This window comes from Triticum aestivum, chromosome 1D, assembly GCF_018294505.1.
Source record: "Triticum aestivum cultivar Chinese Spring chromosome 1D, IWGSC CS RefSeq v2.1, whole genome shotgun sequence".
NCBI classification, from domain to species: Eukaryota; Viridiplantae; Streptophyta; class Magnoliopsida; order Poales; family Poaceae; genus Triticum; species Triticum aestivum.
The window spans coordinates 415,722,297-415,741,293 of record NC_057796.1 but is presented as its reverse complement, the minus strand read 5'-3'; the positions used below and the strand labels follow the sequence as shown (position 1 = coordinate 415,741,293).

Genomic DNA, 18,997 nt, shown 5'->3' with positions numbered 1-18,997 from the left:
CTCTACAGGTGCATCCAGGCGTCCGTCCTCAATTTTGAAAGGAATATTTCCATTAGGAGCATGGCTCTAATGTCGGTGGGAGCATACTTGTTCGATGGCACCTTGCCTTCTCACAACGATTGACACACCAAAACATTACCGATGCTCATTCAACACACCAGGAATTTCTGCTACTCTAACTCTAATTCATGATGCCTCTTATTCCCAAGAGATCACGCTTAGGTTGTTCCAACGACACATTTTATCATCATTGTTACCCTTCTCAATCACTTCTCGGCATCATCCACTGGCATGCTTTGGTTTGACTACTGGATGTTGGTATACATGAAGAAGGTCAGGGTAAGTATTTATAAAAGATTAGACGAGCCATTGATACATGTCCAGCCACTCGAGAGTTATTATAGGCTTTAAAGCTTCACCAATTATCCTGTAAGATATTGCACTTGGTTTTTCTGAATACAGAGTAAATTACTGCTTCACATGTTTGAATTTATTCAAGAAACTAGGCCCGTGTCACACAATCGCAGAAAAATGTGCCACCTACGTTGATTGACGAGAAGCCGTAGGGCGTCTAGACCATTGTTTTGCAAACTACTGCTCCTTGCTCCAATAGCTTCCCACCATGCATTCCTCTCGCTTTGGTTTAAACAACTAATTTTTTTTAACACAAACTTTATTGATCTAAACAATGGGAATACAATCGTTTTTGTAAAGAGTATCCCAGGAACAATGAAGGAAAAAAAGTCAGATACATCTTCTCCTACTCTTGCTAGCTTGCTTCGCACATAGATGTGTCGCCTCATTAGCTTCCCTCCCAACATGACCGGTAGAAAAAGTTGGCAAAATTCCCGCTTAGCTCCTCGATCTCGTAAAGGATATGTGAAATTTTCAAACCCTCATACATTGCCAGGTTTCATAGTCGAACCACTCTCCAATAATATGGCTCAAGCCCATCTCACAAACCAGCCAAACACCATCACACACAACCATTGCTTCACCAAAGAACCGGCACCAAATACGCATGTGCTTCCTTAGCCTATGTCCTCCACATAGCGCACATCAAAACTGAACTTTTAGACATCGGCCTTCAACGCCTTACATCGTGCTATAGCCTGATCTGGGTGTACGCACTTCTCACATCTTGAAGTATTTAACAAAAGCCTACCAGAATTCGACCTACCCCGACGAAAACTACCACTTTAGGAACCCTAGGAAAAAAATATCACTTTAGGACTATTTTTCGCCAAAAAAAACTACCAGGTCTGTTTAGTAACTGAATGAGCTCAAATTAATGATGATTATGACATATATGGCCCACCCGTTGGGGCTGACGTGGCACAAAGTCAACCTGCACTGCTATGACATGTGGGACCCACATGCCATTCTTAGTAGAAAAGACACACCCTTACGCATCAACACACACGCACAGGAACCACCGTCGCGGGACCCCGTCACTGGGCGCTGCCTCCAGCTGCCCGCTGACGAGCTCTTCTCCAGGTCATTGCCGAAACAGAAATGCCGATGCCGAAGATGCCGTGAGGGCTACCAGCTCCTTCTCCGACTTCGACCTAGGTCTATTGAGGCCATAGCTGCCCTGCCCATGCTGGCGACATGCAGGATAAGGGAGGATGGCTGCATAGTGTGCCTCGAGGACTTCAAGCATGGCGACAACGAGAAGCTCAGAGCCATGCCCTGCTCTCACTGCATCCACAAGTGTTGCATCTTCTGGTGGCTCCGCGTCAGCTGGGTCTCCTGATGTCGCTTCCTGGTGTCGTTCGCCGATGAGCGGTGCCTCCTGGACGCATGGGTGGACCTAGTGGGGGTGCCATGGGGTTGATGCTATGTTAGAATTTTACTATGTATCTAACACTAAATATCTATGAAGTTCATGCTATGTTAGGATTATTTGTTGATATTATGATGATGTTTGGTGTAAACTTTGAGTTGTGGCACCCCCGAGGCTGAGATTCTTGACGGTCCCCAACGCCCTAGATGAACAGCACGAGGTATCCATTCCTAGATGCACACAAGCCGCTTGTTGAAATGCAAGAGAGAGAGAGAGAGAGAGAGAGAGAGAGAGAGGGGAGGAGGAGGAGGAGGAAGAGTAGGGTTGACGTGTGGGCCCTATTTGAAATAACGGTCAAAGTTAACAGTTAACCTGACGCATAGGCCAACCCTGTCATAAACGGGTTTAAATTGGCCGAATCGGCTAATTGCCAGAATTGGTAGTTCGTTTTTGCCAAAAGTTAGTCATAAAGTGGTAGTTTTTTTGCTAGGTTTCCTAAAGTGGTAGTTTCTCATCAGGGTTGATAGTTTTTTTCGTAAATACTCCACTTCCTTCTATGGCAAAGTCCATTACGGTTCCGCGCAGAGATCTCTGTGGTGAATGACTCGCATTAACAATAGCAGAATAGTCGAAGACTTCACCATTTGTTCATCGTGGCCTTTTTCGAAATTCGGGCCTAGATTTGAAGAAAACGTTTTTGAACGAGCACATGCAACATAGCCATCCAGACTGAGTTGTGTTCTGACTTTTATTTACGCGCTTGCCAATCTTGAGATGCGTGAATTTATTTATTTTTAAATGTCAGCCCATTTTCAGCTTCGCTTGAGGCCCTCGTCAGCCACGGATATAGGATGTAGTTTCTGGGAGCATCTATTTCTATTTCTCGATAGTTCTTGGTCAACAATCTTGAACCCTGAGTTTCCATCTAACAGAGCTGCATATGATCTTCTGGGCAAATATGCTTGATAATTTGAAACTCGATGGACCGAGAACAACTTGCTGAAGAAGCTGCATCAGAAAGAGAATGTATCACGTGTTGCGTATGTAATGCGAATCCTATCAATTAGTCTGTGATTAGTACATAAAGCATTGCTTTCTGTTAAAAATATGCCTAAGGCCTTGTACAATGGGAGGTGCTTAGAGAAATAAACCAGGCTTTTTTTAAGCACTGGTGCTTATTTATACAGGATAGACGCTTAACTAAGCGTCTTTTTTATAGAAATAGGCACCGGTGCTTCAGAAAAATCCGGTTTATTTTTCTAAGCATCTCTCTAAACACATCCCATTGTACAAGGCCTAATGAGCAAGTGCAAGTTTACATGCGTTAAGTCCTAGCCAAACCTGGCCAAACGGCCCGGCCCGGCCTAATCGGGCCTGGCACGGCACGGCCCACGGAAGCACGTTTAGTAAGCGGGCCGTGCCATGCCGGCCCACGTGCTGCGCCTCTAGGCTCAGGCACGGCCTATTTAGTAAACGGGCCGGCATGTTGGCCCGTTTAGCACGTTGGGTTGCACATTTTCAGCCCGTTGGGCTGATTTTTAGGTCTATTAGGATGTATTTTACGCGTATATATCGTAGTTTTAAATAGCCGGAGCTATAGCCTTTTCAGCAGGGTGCCGCTAAATGGCCGCCTTCATAAATAGCCCGCTATAGCTGATTTGGAGGCCCGAAGCTATTTTTCATAGCCCGCTATTTAAAACATTGGTATACATATGAAAAATATCTAAAAAATAAAAATAAATAAACAGTCCGTGCTGTGCCGGCCCGCCTGTCCAGCCTCCAAGCCCAGGCATGGCCCAAGGCGTGTCACGTGTCGTGCCGGCCCACGTGTTGCGCCTCTAGGCTCAGGCACGACCTATTTAGTAAACAGGCAGGCACGTTGGCCCGTTTAGCACGTTGGGTTGCACATTTTCAGCCCGTTGGGCTGATTTTTAGGTCTATTAGGATGTATTTTACGAATATATATGAAAAAAAATCTAAAAAAATAAAAATAAATAAACGGTCCATGCCGTGCCGGCCCGCCTGTCCAGCTTCCAAGCCCAGGCATGGCCCAAGGCGTGCCACGTGCCGTGCCTGGCCTATGGCAAGCCATGCTGGCGTGCTCACGGGCTGGCCTGATTGGCCCGGCCAGCTATAGTCCTAGCTATGACGGAGGGAGTACCAAGTATACAAAAGATACCGACCACCACTATTTTTTCAGTCCTGGCTATAGCTTTGATTCGCTCGTCTTCTTCAGTATCCACTTAGGCGCCAAGAGGTGGGGGAGTTCTGTCCGTGTGTGTGTTTTTTCTGGCCAAGATCATAGTTTTAGTTCTACAATGTTAGATTTCTATGTGTTGAACAACGACGTTTAGATGGCGGTGGTTAAAGCTCCCGTAGCCTAATAGACTCACCTCGCCAAAGACAAACAAACTCAGGAAAATCTTCGTTTTAAAAGTTCTCATTGTCTCTGGCCTACCCAAGGGAAAATAAGCACACCAAATTTATTGTTTGATCAAAGATCTTATAGGCTCTTACCTACCTGAGAAGTGAGAACCAAGCTCATAATTAAGCAATCCTTAGCTATTTGACTTCTTGTCACTACATCCACCACGTGTCCAAATCATTTATAAGTAGCGAGCCTTCACTAAGCCGAAGATAAATAGCCCTCTTCCCTGTAGTGAAATTAGCATTCCTAGTTTGGGGCGAATAGCTCCCATGCGACGTCGTTGGTGTGAATTGTCTCTCATGCGACGTCGTTGGTTGTAATAGCTCTCATGCGACATCTGCGTTGGAAAAAATAGCTCCCATGCGACACTGCTGCCTAATCCAAAGACACATGTTTAAAACTCGAATCAGGTGAGCGGAACCCACAGCATGGGACCCACTAACTTATCCAACTCAGCATTGGTCAGGTGAGCGGGACCCACAGCGTGGGACCCACTAACTTATCCAGGTCAGCATTGGTACAAGAGGGCACCGAGCCGTGCCCCGAGCCGTGCAGCACCCGAGCCCATCCTCCCCCCCCCCTCCCCGACCGTTGTTGTTCTTCTTCTCCGGCGACGACGCGCAGCAACGCCGTTCCGGGACACGACCTAGCAATGTCGAGCTCCGCTTCAGCCTCCCGCCGCTCATGGCCGCGCTATGGCGCAGTGCCAATGACAAGGTGCCCTGCATGCCCACGTATCGCACCCCTGAAGCGGCTAGTCACAACGACCGACAAGAATGACAACCTTGGGCGGGAATTCGTGAAATGCGAGAGCAAACCAGAGCAGGGAAAGGTGAGATTTTACTTCTCAATATGCCAATTTTGGTTTTTGTCTCCCAATTTCATATTTGCCCATTTTTCATCGGATTTGGGATTTAGGGTTCATCTTTCCGATTTCAGAAATTGAAGCAATGCACCCATTTTGAGTGGCTAGATGAGTACATAGAGCGGATTCAACTGGAGGGTGCATCAGGGGAGCTCGATTTACCGTTGGAGGCGGAGAAGTTGGGCAAGTTTGGATCGGGCGCGTCTGGATCTAGGGCCCCTGGATCTGGCAATTCCATTGGGGGCGCCCATTCCATTGGTGCTACTGTGGGGGATACAGGAGTGACGGCAGAGCTGAAGAAGCTGAACAAGCAGATGAAGAAACTCATCGAATTGCAGAAGCAGGGCAATTTGATGGGGCTGATGGCCGGACTTTTTTATGTTTGTGTAATTGCTCTCGCATTTGTTTATGTGATGATAATTAGTCGTAAGTGAATAGATTGGGCATCATTTGTAATCGTAATGATATGGATATTTGAATAAAAGTGTTGCGCTGTACGAATTCGGCATGTCTTCTCCACTCTGTTTCGGCCCCCCGTTTTTTCAGTTCTTCAGTTCGTCATCAGTTTCAGTTTCAGTGGTAGAGGGAGAAAAGAAAAAAAAGGTTCGTCCACAGTTGCCCGAAAAGGCCAGGCCCATATAGAAGTTAGGCAGGGCCGAATAGAACATATCCAGGCCCATTGATAAAAGAAGTGTAGCTAGTGCAAAAAAAGTGCACACGGTCATTGACATCGATATATCTTTTCGGCTTTAGGTTATTTCACAAATTTTAAGTTTCCTGCAGTCACCTTTTTTGAGATAACTCATCTGATAATTATTTGAGCTATTTTTATGCATAAGCTATCGTGTCCGATGGTAGGGTCCCGTGTTGTTTCGGCTAAAACAAAAGGTTGGTTCTAGTTAGCAGTCTAACTTGCAGTCTTTGTGAACCAAAAAAGTTGCAATTGTTTGGTTCTAGTTTATTTCAACCAAGCATCATTTTTAAATTTTTTTGATTTGTGCTATGGTGTTTTCAAAGTTTTTACTCGTGTGTTTCAACCGAAAAAGGTTGTGCCCCTCTCAAAAAAGAAGACATCTAGTGTGCCCCTAGTAGCATCTCCTTACAACATAGAGGGGCATCCCCTTACAACATATAGTGCATAAAAAATAAAAGGAAGATAATTAACTAGACACGTGCTAACAACAACTTATATGATTGGATCATGTTTTAGTGCATTTTTTAGTTCACATGGCCACATAAATAAAATGCAATGGAGAAACTTTAGGCCCGAAAAAACATTAATAGATAGCACGATAGAGGGGCATCGGGTACCTTAGTAGCATAGATAGATAGAACATATAGAGGGGCATCCCCTTACAACATATAGTTCATAAAACATGAAAGGAAAATAATTAAAACTAGATAGATAGAAGACACGGGCACACACGCCCGAACCAACACAAACACAAGCTAGATAGATAGAAAGACTCGCACTCGAACAACTCCTTGGCCCCTCCTCCTTAGCCGGCGCCCCTCACTCGTCGTTCTCCGGCATCTGGTAGGGGAGGGTGTGCATGCCGTTGGGGTGAGGGAAGATGTGGTGGAAGTTGGTGAAGATGTTGTAGGTCGTGAACGCGATAAACTCGCATCCACACCAGAACACCTCGCCGAGGAGGTGGTGAGCGTCGTAGGGGTTGGTGAAGGTGACGTAGAGGCCGATGACGAAGCCGTTGGCGTTGCCATCGTACTGCTCGTGGAGGTGGAACATGGGCGGAGTGCCCGGAGGGAGGTGGCGGTAGCCGGCTTGGAGGAAGAAGCGAGCCAACTCTCTAGGGCCCCTCCACCTTGAGATGGCCCACACCCTCAGGCTATTCTCGACGATGACTCCGGCCGGGTACTCCCTCTCCGGCACGGTGCGAGGGCGACGGTAGGTAGGGCCGTTGAACTGCATGGTGGCTCGAGTGGTGGATTTGGCTCGAAAAGAAGAAGCGGAGGAGGCTTGAGAGATGAGTGTGAGAGGGATGAGGAAATGGTGCCCTTTTATAGCCGCATTGCAGCCGAGGTCAATGTGTACACGGTGCCTTCTCGATCGTTTTCTCTTCTCCGTTCGTACTGGCATAAGTAATTGCGGGCATTAATTCAAAAACGGCGGGCAGAGCATCCAAAGAGGCACGGGCGGCACAGGCGAGATGCATCGTTTCGTGCACTTGCATCGGCGGTGACGCCGCGTGGGAAACAGGCCCGTTCATCCGCGCGTGACACTGAAAAAGGAGCTGCACCACCGACGCGTCCGTCCCGTGTCTCAGGTTCAAACATGCATTTGTTAAAATAGCTTAGATGCGACGTACCTATACGCTGCGCCCCTGCCGCTGCTTTACTGCGTCGATGCGTGCATGCAAGCCCGCATGCAAATGGCTAGGCTGTGTCACGTCAGCCGTTCACGAGCACAGAATAGCTAGGCTGCGACGTTGCATGGCATGCATGGGACAGGGATGGCCCACATGTCATTGACCCTCTCGCATGCAGCCCATCCCCCCTCTCGACGGCCGTGCGCACGCACGCCAGGCTCTGCCGGGCCCGATCCGCTCGGCCCAACGGTCACTGAGATGCTCCCCGCTCAACGTTATCTGTTCGTCAGAGAGAAAAAACGGTGGCCAATCAGATTGGAGAATCAGGGCTCCCACGGATCGCCCCCGCGGAATCCTTCTAGAAGGCCTATCCGACGGCCGCAGTTTGGCGTTAGGGTTAGATCGACGGTGGACGTTTGGCGCTAGGGTTACATGGGTTTTGGAGGCAGTCAACGGGGTTTTGAAAGGTTTGACCGAACATTCAAATGTGTATAACTAATTCAAAAAAATCTAAAAAATGAAAAACCTGCGCATATAGTCTTGTTATGTTACATAGTTATGATATAAAATGATAAACTTGATCTAATGATCTTTGCATGAAAAAACCTTCACAAATTGGACTATCTCGACTGAGGTTGCATAGAGTTCAAAGGAGTGAGAAGAGGGTTTGAGGTTTTGAAAATGCAAAAAATCAAAAACCTCACCTTAGCTTCATTTTGGAGTGACTAAGGAGGATCTGAAGTTATTTTTGCATTTTAAATTTTTAAACTTGTTTTATTGCTGACTTTGTATTAAAGGGTGTTTTTTCAAAAATAAATTAATAATATGAATACTTATTCAAAAAAAGGTGAGACTTCGTATTGATCCTATATAGGTATAATATAAGCTAAGAAAATCTTTTTGGGTGATTTTGAGAAGGTCGAAAAAAACTTGCTTAGAAATGGGGTCGTTTTCCCTTACTTTGGAGCCTGTTTGGACAACATTTTCAGTGACTATGAGTTGGACTTCACAAAAAGGGTTGGATTTATGAACTAAAGTGCATAGTAGTACATAAAACAATGCAACATCACAGAACAAACAAATGAACTCCAAAAATATTGGAGATAGGTTCAAATTTGAATGTCGGTTCAAATTTGAATTTTATTTCAAGTCAAATCAACATCATAGCACATAAGTTTTCACATGAAAGAACATAAGTTTTCACATCAAATGACAACAAACTTAAGTTTTCACATCAAATTTGAATGATTTCGACTCTATTTCTTTTGCTTCTTTCTACCACTCGATTTCTTCTCCTTTTTTCCACCGTTTGGTTCCACGGCGCATAGTTTGTTGATGCTGATGCTCTTGCTTTTTGGCCCCTTGGTTTTCTTGCCAACTCCACTAGGCCCCCTCAACTTTTGCACCTGACCATGTCCCACTTCTTCAGTTTGCACTTCTGCAGATTGAGTAGATGGCACACATTGTTCAACTACTTCAGTTTGCAACTCAACACTTGGCAGCACAACCTCCAAACATGGCAACACAGCTGTCAAAGCAGATTCGCATGGCAGCACAACAGTTGCTTCATCTGCAACAGTTTCAGATTGCCCTAGCGCCTGCAAAACAGATTCAGTATGCATCACATCGTCCAAAACAGAAACACTTAGCTCATGTTCAGCAGTAACAGTTTCAGTTTGCTCCATATCTTTGTCACCAAACATTATCTGCTTAGTGCTCTTCCTTCTAAAGCCATTGAGTCTTGCTTTTTTCACTGGCCAGCATTGTTCAACAACAAGAGGTGGGGCTTTTTCTGCACGCTTCCTCCTAAAAATAAAGCATTTCACTTGGTTAGATACTAGAACAAGTAGCAAAATCAAAAACTTGCAAAAACAGTAACATAAACATACTTTGGCCTCTGAGGAGTGTAGATGCATTTGGATGAACCAATTCTGTGCCCAAGTACCTCACACAACTTGCACCTATTTTTGTTACCTTTTTGAGCCCTTTTGGGCTTATCATTCTTTTCCTTTTCCTTTTTCCCCTTCTTACTACAACCACCTTTCTCAAACCAAGCTTTGAATCTGCTCTGTTTTGGCCTCCCAGCCTTTCTTCTAGTGACAGGGGGACACAAGGTAAATTCTATTTCCACCTCAGGCCACTGAGATTGGTCAGTCAGTGCAGGAATTGGACTTGCATATGCAGCTTTGAATTTTTGTACTGAATAATACTCATGCAAATATGGGTGCATATTTAACCTGGGTTTAGATGCCAAAAAAGTATGGAATGCTCACATGGTTTTCCAGTGTGTTGCCACTCTTGGCAAGTGCACTCATGCAACTCAGTATTTACCACATGCCTCTTGCCACTCTTTGTATCTCTAACTTCAGCACCCCACAAGGAAGATTTCTCAACAGATAGATGTGAAAGATTTCTACTCCTGTTGACCACCTGTTGTACCACTGCTGGAAGCTTGTCCCCTTCCAAAATATTAGCAATTTTTCCTCTCAACTCCCACAAACGCATGATCATGATCCTTATTTGGTCCACCATGTCATGCACAGGCAAGTCTTTCAAATCCTTCACTTTGTTGTTAAAACTTTCTGCCAAGTTGTTATTGATATGATCACATTTTATGGCAGTATTAAAACCTGATCTATACCACAACAGAGAATGGTGGGTGTTCAACCATGAAGCAAATTCATTATCACTACATGATGCCAATATCTTACCAAGGTGATAGGAATGTGTCTGTCTGGTGTAGGATCTTGCTGCTGGCCACATGCGCCCAAATTCATCTCCTCTGAATTTTTTTATCAGATTCATCCACATATGTCCAAAGCACTCCCTCTGCTCAGCATGGGGGAAAACATTTTTTACTGCATTTTCCAACCCTTTACATGCATCTGTGTGGATGGCCAAAGGAGAAACTGGCCCTATGCATCTTTTCAGTTGCATCATGAACCATATCCATGATGCCTCTGTCTCTGATTGAAACATTCCTATTGCAATTGGGAACATCCAGTTGTGTCCATCTAGAGCATTGCATGCAGCCAACTGACCATTCCACTTTCCAGTCAAAAAAGATGAGTCTATGCTCAAATATGGACGACAACCTGCTTTGAATCCATCTATGCAAGGCTTCAAACACATAAAAAACTTGCTGAATAAAACCTTGCCATCCTCTGTTACCTCTGTATCTATCTCCACCACACTTCCAGGTGACCTCTTCTCCACCTCTGCTTTAAAACTATACAACATCCTAAATGTATTTGCCCAGTCACCATACAATGATTTCATGGCCCTTTGTTTTGCTTTCCACACTGTGGTATATTGCAGCTGGATGGGGTACAGCTTCTCCAAGTCAACTTTAAGCCTCTTTGCAGTAGTGTTTGGAGTCTTGGCTAAAATAGGAGTAATCTTCTCTGTAACCCAAAGCTGTGATGTCATCTTTGAAACTCTCTGTGAAGTGGTCATACATGTATGCTGGTGTGGTATTTGATTTACCCTTACTGTACTTCCATCAGGTTGTAGTCTGGCAGACAAGTACCATTTGCAAGGATTGCCACCACCATCATAACCTTTGCACCGAGCATAAATTTCTTTCGATCAGTCCACATAGTCTTGGCATCAAACTCTTTTTTCACTGCATAGGTCCTGAAAGACATCCTAAACTCCTTCATGCTTGGCCACAACTTTCCCACCTCAATAACTGGGTTCTCTTTGTCATACAAACAAACCAGCTCATTATCATCTGCATCATCCACATCATCTGCAGCCTCTCTCATCAGCTCTTCTTCATCCTCATTTGCATTTCTAGGGCCTGTGTTACCATCAGCAGGCAAAGAACTGTCATCCTTCTCCTTATCTTTGTCATCAACTTGAATGCCAAACATTTCGGCCATATCAATGTCAGATATTGGTGTAATGACCAAATCTGTTTTTTCATTCAACTCTACTACATTCCAGTCAACAACAATCTTCCTAGCACCATGGGTTCCCTCCTCTCCATCTGCATCAATCCCTGTATCTTCAGCTACTACAGTCGGTTCAGTCAACAATGCCAACATCTTCTTTTGTGAAACCCACTCATCATCTTCCACCTGTGCAGCCATCTTTGATGGCACATAACCAACTCTGGAATGAGTTTGCAGATCAATTAGCTCTGCATAAAATGTTACTTGTTTGCTTGCCCACCCTTCTTGCTGATCAATTTCAGCAACCATGGATTCTCCATCTTCAATTCTCACATATTCACCATTATAGTTATCGAAACGTTGCAGAGATACCTCTTGTTCTGGACCCCAAACAATACTCTCCCCAATTCTCTCCACCAAATTGCCCACGGCCTTCTCCTTCATGCTCTCCAATTCCTGGGGATCAACATCTGCAAATTCGACATCCAACCTCACGGTGGTATCTCTATCAATGTCTTGGACACTGCCATCACTGAGCTTGGCTTTACAGGGAAAAAATTCCACTATAATTGCGAATGTGGTGGCAGAACCTGAACCTCCCCTGTTTTGTCAATGGCAGGCAGCGGCGGCAGTGTAAGCGACAGTCACTACCAAATCGAGTTCGATAACAGCTAAAAGAGAAAAGAGGGCGGCATTACCGATTTGAAGCACTGTCTCCTCGCTCCATCTCATTCAGCCCCCGCGCTCCTATCCAATCGAGATTCTAAAACGCCAAGAAACAGGGGCAGCATGAGGCCACAGATTTATCCAAAATTCTGGGGAATGGGACTAGAGTTTGGAAAATACTCACTCGCAATAGCCGCTGCCGAGAAAGGCGCTCCACCACCGCGGAGAAGAAACAACCCCCCGGATCCAATCGAGATTCTAAATGGGCATCGCCAAGAAACAGAGGGGCAGCATGAGGCCACAGATCTCCCCAAAATTCTGGGAGTGGGACTAGGGTTTCGGGCTCACTCGCAATAGCTCTGCCGCTACCGAGAAATGCGCTCCACCACCGCGGAGAAGAAACCGCTGCCGGAGAAGATGCTTACGGCGGCGCCGCTCGCCCAGTCCAGCACGGGCGAGTCGAGCACGGTCACACAGTCACCGGTCGAGTCGTGGACGGTTGACTCTTGACTACGTGGCCCTAGGTGGACCCCACCAGTCAGAGCACATAACCCCCAGTGTCCTAACCAAACCTCAGCCTAACTAACAGCCAACTAGCCGCGTAAACGGGTTGTCTTGCTTGAGCTATTTCTGCGCTGGGAGACGTCGCATGAGAGCCATTACAACCAACGACGTCGCATGAGAGACAATTCAACTCAAAGATGTCGCATGGGAGCTATTTGCCCCCTAGTTTGTCGATTATTTTTATGGTATCTGCACACTAGGGATTTGGAATTGAAGGTGTAGGCATAGGAGGCACTAGGAACCAGGGATCACTGATGGATAACCAGAACTGTAACATGCACTATCCAGTTCACACATCAATATGTACCCTCCAACCTCAGTCGTCATGTACACCACCCTCTGTGAAATGAGTAACAAAATCTTGTTCATGGTAGAGGCCGCGAGGATCAGCGGGGAGAGCTAGGTGCTCACGGTGGAGGAGGAGGCTCTGTCGCGGGAGTTGGAAGCGGTGTCCTGGATAAAGCAACGGCCGACGATGCGCGAGGTGGAGAACATGGTGTACAGCTTCATGGCTACCAACTCCCGAAATAGTAGGAATCCCCAAAATGGCACATTCCCGAAGAGCTATATACTCTTTTTGCTGATCAAGGACGATCACAATGTCTGGCAATCTCGTCATATATTTGATCCCGCCGAGATACCTTTGCAAGGTAGATAATTTTCTCGGTGATCAAGTCGTCAGGTTCCTCAGTGAGCTCGTGTCCAATGTGACAGGAAGGAAGGGGAAACCGTAGCCTCGTTCAGTTCTGAACTTCTTCTTGTCACGCATGCTAAATTGCTAATCAAAGATTGCATCTGTCGGCAATTGGCTCAAACCAGGCGTAGCAAATTTCAAATTAACGCGCAAGAGCGAAGAGTAGGTATTTCCGACTTTTTTTTTACGGTGGTATTTCCGACAGTTGATTCTCACTATTCAGGAATGTACTGCAATACAGTACATTTGATTTCTGAGACTGTGGACTATTTCCTCTACAGAAACAAGTCGCCTTCCTTTTATTTGTTCAAGTAGCAGTGTTCTAGCTGGGAGTGGGGGCGTGTGTGTCTTGTCCGGCGTCGACTTGACAACCACCAGGAGCTTCAGTTCACTGCTGCCGAGCTGACTCCATTATTTCACTCCCACTCCACAGCCAGAGAAGGCTAACAACCAACTGAATATTGCAAGGAATGGCCTCGGCGGAGCACGGCAAGAAGTTGCGGATCCCGATCGTCCCATTCTTCGCCACCTGCAGCCACATCGCCCCCACACGGCCACACCGACCTCATCGTCAACGCGTTCTTGGACCACGTGGCCACGAGCGCCGGTAGTGCGAGTCTTACCCGCGAGGCCTCGTGAAGCGCGCCTACTTCGTCGGGCTAGTGCCGCTGCCGTTACCACCGGCCAGAGCAAGCGGCCGCGGCGAGGCGTAGAGCATCAGTTTTTTTAGGCGTAGAGCATCTGGCTGGGCTCGATGCCGAGATGCCCGGTGGGGTAGGTATACTTCGGCACCTACACTTCGATCTCGAATGATCAGCTCGAGGAGCTGGCTCTCAAGTCTCAGATTGGAAGCCTCCGGCAAACCGCTCGCTTGAGAGCCGACGACTGGGCGCCACCGGCGGGGTAGGAGGAGTGTCGGAAAGAGGGGGATGCTCGTCAGAGGGTGGGCCCCACAGACCACGATCCTGGCCCATCCAGCCGTTGGGGAGTTCCTGACGCACTGCGGGTCGAGCTCGCTGCTGGAGGCGGCGGCGGCCGGCCGATGCTGACGTGGCCGCTGGTGTTCGTCCAGTTCATCGAGGAGAGGCTGGTCACGGACGTTCTCAAGATTGGCGAGAGGGTGTGGGACGGGCCACGGAGCACAAGGTACGAGGAGCAGCAGACGGTGCCGGCCGCGGCAGTGGCGCGGGCCGTGGCGAGGTTCTTGGAACCCGGGGGAACAGGGGAGGCGGCGAGGGGCCGGGCGCAGGAGCTCGCCCTGAAGGCTCACGCCGCTGTGGCGGAAGGCGGGTCGTCGTATAATGATCTGCACAGGCTTATCAGCGATCTGATGAAAACACGGAAGATCTAGCTGAACCCATCGAGCAGGTGACCAAGTCGGCCAGGTTCCTCAGGGAGCTCGTGTCCAACGTGAGAGGTGTGTGTTCATGGCGTCTCCTGAATTTGTTTCATTCTGTCATCCCGATTGCCTGAAAGCTCTGAAAGTGTTGCAGTGGTGCAACAAGGTGTTTGGTTTTGTAATTTAGGCGACATTTGCACAACATCTGCAGATTATGACAAGAGATGTTAACCAATGGATAAAGGGACTTTTGTGTTAGAATAAGTCGAGGCATACTGTCGATCATGCAAGGACCAAGCAATCACACGAGGCACGACACCGAGATTTGTTAACGAGGTTCACCGATATGGCTACATCCCCGGGGCCTGACTATGGGCGCTCCTCCCCATGACACCGCTACAATACCGCACCCGGTCGCCCTGGACACCGGCACATGCCGCCGGCCTCCCCTGCGTTCCGGTGCTATTATGTTGGCATAGGTTACATCGTGTGTCTACCCCCGCTATATATGAAAGGCCTAGGATACAAGTGTCCTACTATGACACAACTTCATATCCTATCTAAACACAATACAACTACAAGTCCAACTGTAACCTACCTTGTACACTATATTCGACACAACTCTAACATTTTGTGTGGTAGCAAATGACAGAAATTAGGTATTCAAAAGCTTGAGATTAACACCCAACAAATGACAGAAATGTGCTCTTTGCTCATCATGGACCCCTTCAGCATTCAGAACAAAATGGAACGGATTTTTTTCTTTTTGGACGAAAGGGAGGCAACAACCTTGCATCACCAACCAAGCTGAACGTTTTTCTTTTCTTTTTTGACGAGGGGAGGCGTGATGCAACCTAAGAATTGCACCGAATGCGTGGAGCTGTCAGAGCATCTCCAACAGGCGCCCAAAAAGAGCTCCGCGCACTAAAATTTTATTTTTTTGGACGCCGAACAGCTCCAGCAGATGCTGTAGCGCTAAAAAGTTTTGGGCGCGCGCTGAAAAACGCTATCGCGTGCAACATATTTTGGGCTCCGGATTGCGCGCGCTTCACAGTTTGCACTGTGTGCTTTTCAGGCGTGTGTTTTTGGGCGTCTGCTATAGCGATGTTGCTCCCGACGCATTAAAAGTGCTAAAGTGACGCGCTATAACTTTTATTGGGCGCGAATTTTTTGTGCGGCCGTTGGAGATGCTCTCAGTGAACTTCCCATTGGCAGTCTAGCGCCATTTTTCTCTTGGGGTCACAATTCCACCGATTGGACATACCTATGAATTGGCCGATAGATTCGACAAGTAAGCCCTGAAGCATTTCCGCGTCCATTTGTCATTCTCCACGGTGGTTTTTATGGTCATAGTCCGAAGAGTGCACGGCTTGAAGAGGTCTTGGTAAAGCTCTTTGAAGCTCTGCCGGTGCATCCAAGGTTTTGTCCTCAATTTTGAAAGGAATTTTTCTATTTGGACCATAGCTCTGTCTAAGGAAGCACAGTTGTTCGATGGCACCTTGAATTCTGACAACTATCAGCACACCAAAACATTACCCACGCTCATTCCGCACCTCAGTTATCCCTGCTACTCGAACTCTGATTCATGATGTGTCTTATTCCTAAGAGATCACGCTTAGGCGTTCCAGCGCCACATTTTATTCGTCACTGTTACCCTTCTTGGCATTATCAACCGGCTTGCTTTGGTTTTACTTCTGGATGTTGGTATACACGGAGAAGGCCAGGGTAAGTATTTATAAAGGATCAACAGAGCCATTGATACATGTGCAACCACTCGAGAGTTATTATAAGTTTTAAAGTTTCATCAATTAACCTGCTATGAAAATATTGCACTTGGTTTTTCTGAACACGGAGTAGGAGTACACGGCATGTCGCCTTTACTGCTTCACATGCTTGAGTTTATGCAAGAAACTAGGCCCGTGTCACATAACCGCAGAAAAGTGACACATACGTCGACTGATGAGAAGCCGTTGGGCGTCTGGACCATTGTTTTGGAAACTACTGATGCTTGCTCCATTAGCTTCCCACTATGCATTCCTCTCGCTTTGTTTAAATAACTAATTTTTTAATCACAAACTTTATTGATTTAAACAACGGGAATGCAATCGTTTTTGTACACGGTATACCAAGAACCAGGGATGAATCTATTCCTACTAGACATGCTTTAACTGGCTTGAGCCTGCCCTCCAACAGGGGTAATTTCTCTTTTACTACTAACGATCTGACCTAACGCAGCAAATCGGCTGCTTCCCAGCCCATCTCAATGGCACAATTAGAGTTGAGCCTACCCTCCATTTAATCCATTGATTCGCCACTGCCGGGAACAATGAATGAAACTACGTCAGAGACATCTTCTCCTACTCTTGCAAGCTTGCTTCACACATAGATGTGTCGCCTCATTAGTTTCCCACCCAACATGACCGATAGAAAAAGTCGGCAAAATTCCCGCTTAGCTCCTTGATCTCATAAAGGATATGCGATTTTTTCGAACCCTCATGCTTTGCCAGGTTTTACAGTTGGACCACTCTACAATAATATGGCTCAAGCCCATCTCATAAACCAGCCAAACATCATCACAGACAACCATTGCTTCACCAAAGAACTGGCACCAAATACTCATGTGCTTCCTTAGCCTATGTCCTCCACATAGCGAACATCAAAATTGAACTTTTAGACATCAGCCTTCAACGCCTGACATCGTGCTCTAGCCTGGTCTGGCTGTACGTACTTCTCACATCCTGAAGTATTTAACAAAAGCCTACCAGAATTGAACCTGCCCTGACAAAAAATTACCACTTTAGGAACCCTAGCAAAAAAATATCACTTTACGTACTAATTTTTTGTCAAAAAACTACCAAGTCTGTTTAGTAACTGAATGAGCTCAAATTAAGGATGATTATGACAATATGGCCCACCCGTCGGGGCCAACGTGGCACAAAGTCAACCTGCACCGTTATGACATGTGGGACCCACATGTCATTCGCAGTAAAAAGGACACACCCTTAATCATCAATGCACGCACGCACACAGGAATCCTCCGCCGTGGGGGGGGGGGGGGGGTAGCCGCCACCTGGCGCCCTCTCCAGCCGCCCGCCGACGAGCTCTTCTCCAAGTCATGGCCGGAACAGAAATGCCGATGCTGAAGATGCCATGAGGGCTACCGGCCGCTTCTCCAACTTCGACCTAGCGTCTAGTGAGGCCATAGCTGCCCTGCCTGTGCTGGCGGTGGGCCATATTAGGGAGGACGGATGCACGATGTGCCTCAAGGACTTCGGGCGTGGCGACAACGAGAAGCTCAGGGCCATGCCCTGCTCTCACTGCTTCCACTAGCGTTGCATCTTCCGGTGGCTCTCCGCGTCAGCCGAGTACCCTGCTGCCGCTTCCTGGTGTCGTCTGCCAATGAGCAGCGCCTCCTGCACGAGCAGGCAACAGGCCCCAGCACCCGACAAGAACATCACGAGGTATCCATTCCTAGATGCACACAATGTCCTTGTTGAAATGTAAAAGAGAGAGAGGAGGAAGAATAGGGTTGACGTGTGGGCCCCATTTATAATAATGATCAAAGTTAACGGTTAACCTGACGTGTGGGCCAACCTTGTCATAAACGGGACTAAACTAGCCGAATTAGCTAATTGTTAATTTTTTTGTCAAAAATTAGTCGTAAAGTGGTAGTATTTTTCTAGGTTTCCTAAAGTGGTAGTTTTTCGTGAGGGTTGGTAGTTTTTTGTAAATACTCCACTTCCTCCTATGGCCAAGTCCATTACGGTTTCTAGAGCCCCATGGGGTAAGGGAGGCAGCGAGAGGCTGAGCACAGGAGCTCACCGTGAAGGCTCACACGCCGTGGCAGAAGGTCATCGTACAATGATATGAACATGCTTACCAACGATCTGGTGGATATACGGGAGATCTAGCTTGACTGATCAAGTTGAGGTGTCCGCGGTCGTTTGGGAGATCCCAGCATTCCACATTTAAATGCGTTGTGTGTAAAATTCGAGCTGTTGCTAATGGCGCCACGCCACAAACTATGAAAATCACACGAGGGATGCGCTGACGCTCGCGAGCAAACTGCACAACATGTGTGATCTACATGTAGTATTTGCACGCCGCATTTCTTCCATCGTGCCAATCACGTGAAACTCTGAATGGTCGCGGTGCTGCCGCAACATGTGATTTTGTAATTCACGCCGCGTTTGCATAACATCTTCAGAACAGGATAGGCAATGTTAATCAATGGGTAATGAAAGTTCCGTGTGCCGGCAAATGACAAAAATCAGTTGTTATAAAGTTTGAGATTATAACACTCAAAAGTATACCTCTTCACCATTGGCTCATGGTGGCCGCCATTTCTTAAGTGTTCACAACTGAGTTAAAGAAAAAGTTGCTAATAGGAGCACCTTCTACATAGCCATCTGAACTGAGTTGTTTTCTGATT

At 46.9% G+C, this 18,997-nt stretch overlaps 1 long non-coding RNA gene and 1 pseudogene across 1 annotated transcript; one reads left to right on the top strand and one right to left on the bottom strand.

Moving 5' to 3' along the window:
• Positions 1–8,785: 8,785 nt before the first annotated feature.
• LOC123172197 (uncharacterized) lies at positions 8,786–9,413 on the bottom strand. Its single transcript, XR_006485508.1, has 3 exons — positions 9,296–9,413; positions 8,966–9,212; positions 8,786–8,914 (listed from the first exon to the last, which is right to left on the bottom strand). It is a non-coding gene; the product is annotated as an uncharacterized lncRNA (long non-coding RNA).
• A 4,539-nt stretch (positions 9,414–13,952) lies between these two features.
• LOC123172186 (UDP-glycosyltransferase 73C4-like) lies at positions 13,953–14,932 on the top strand (annotated as a pseudogene).
• Positions 14,933–18,997: the final 4,065 nt, after the last annotated feature.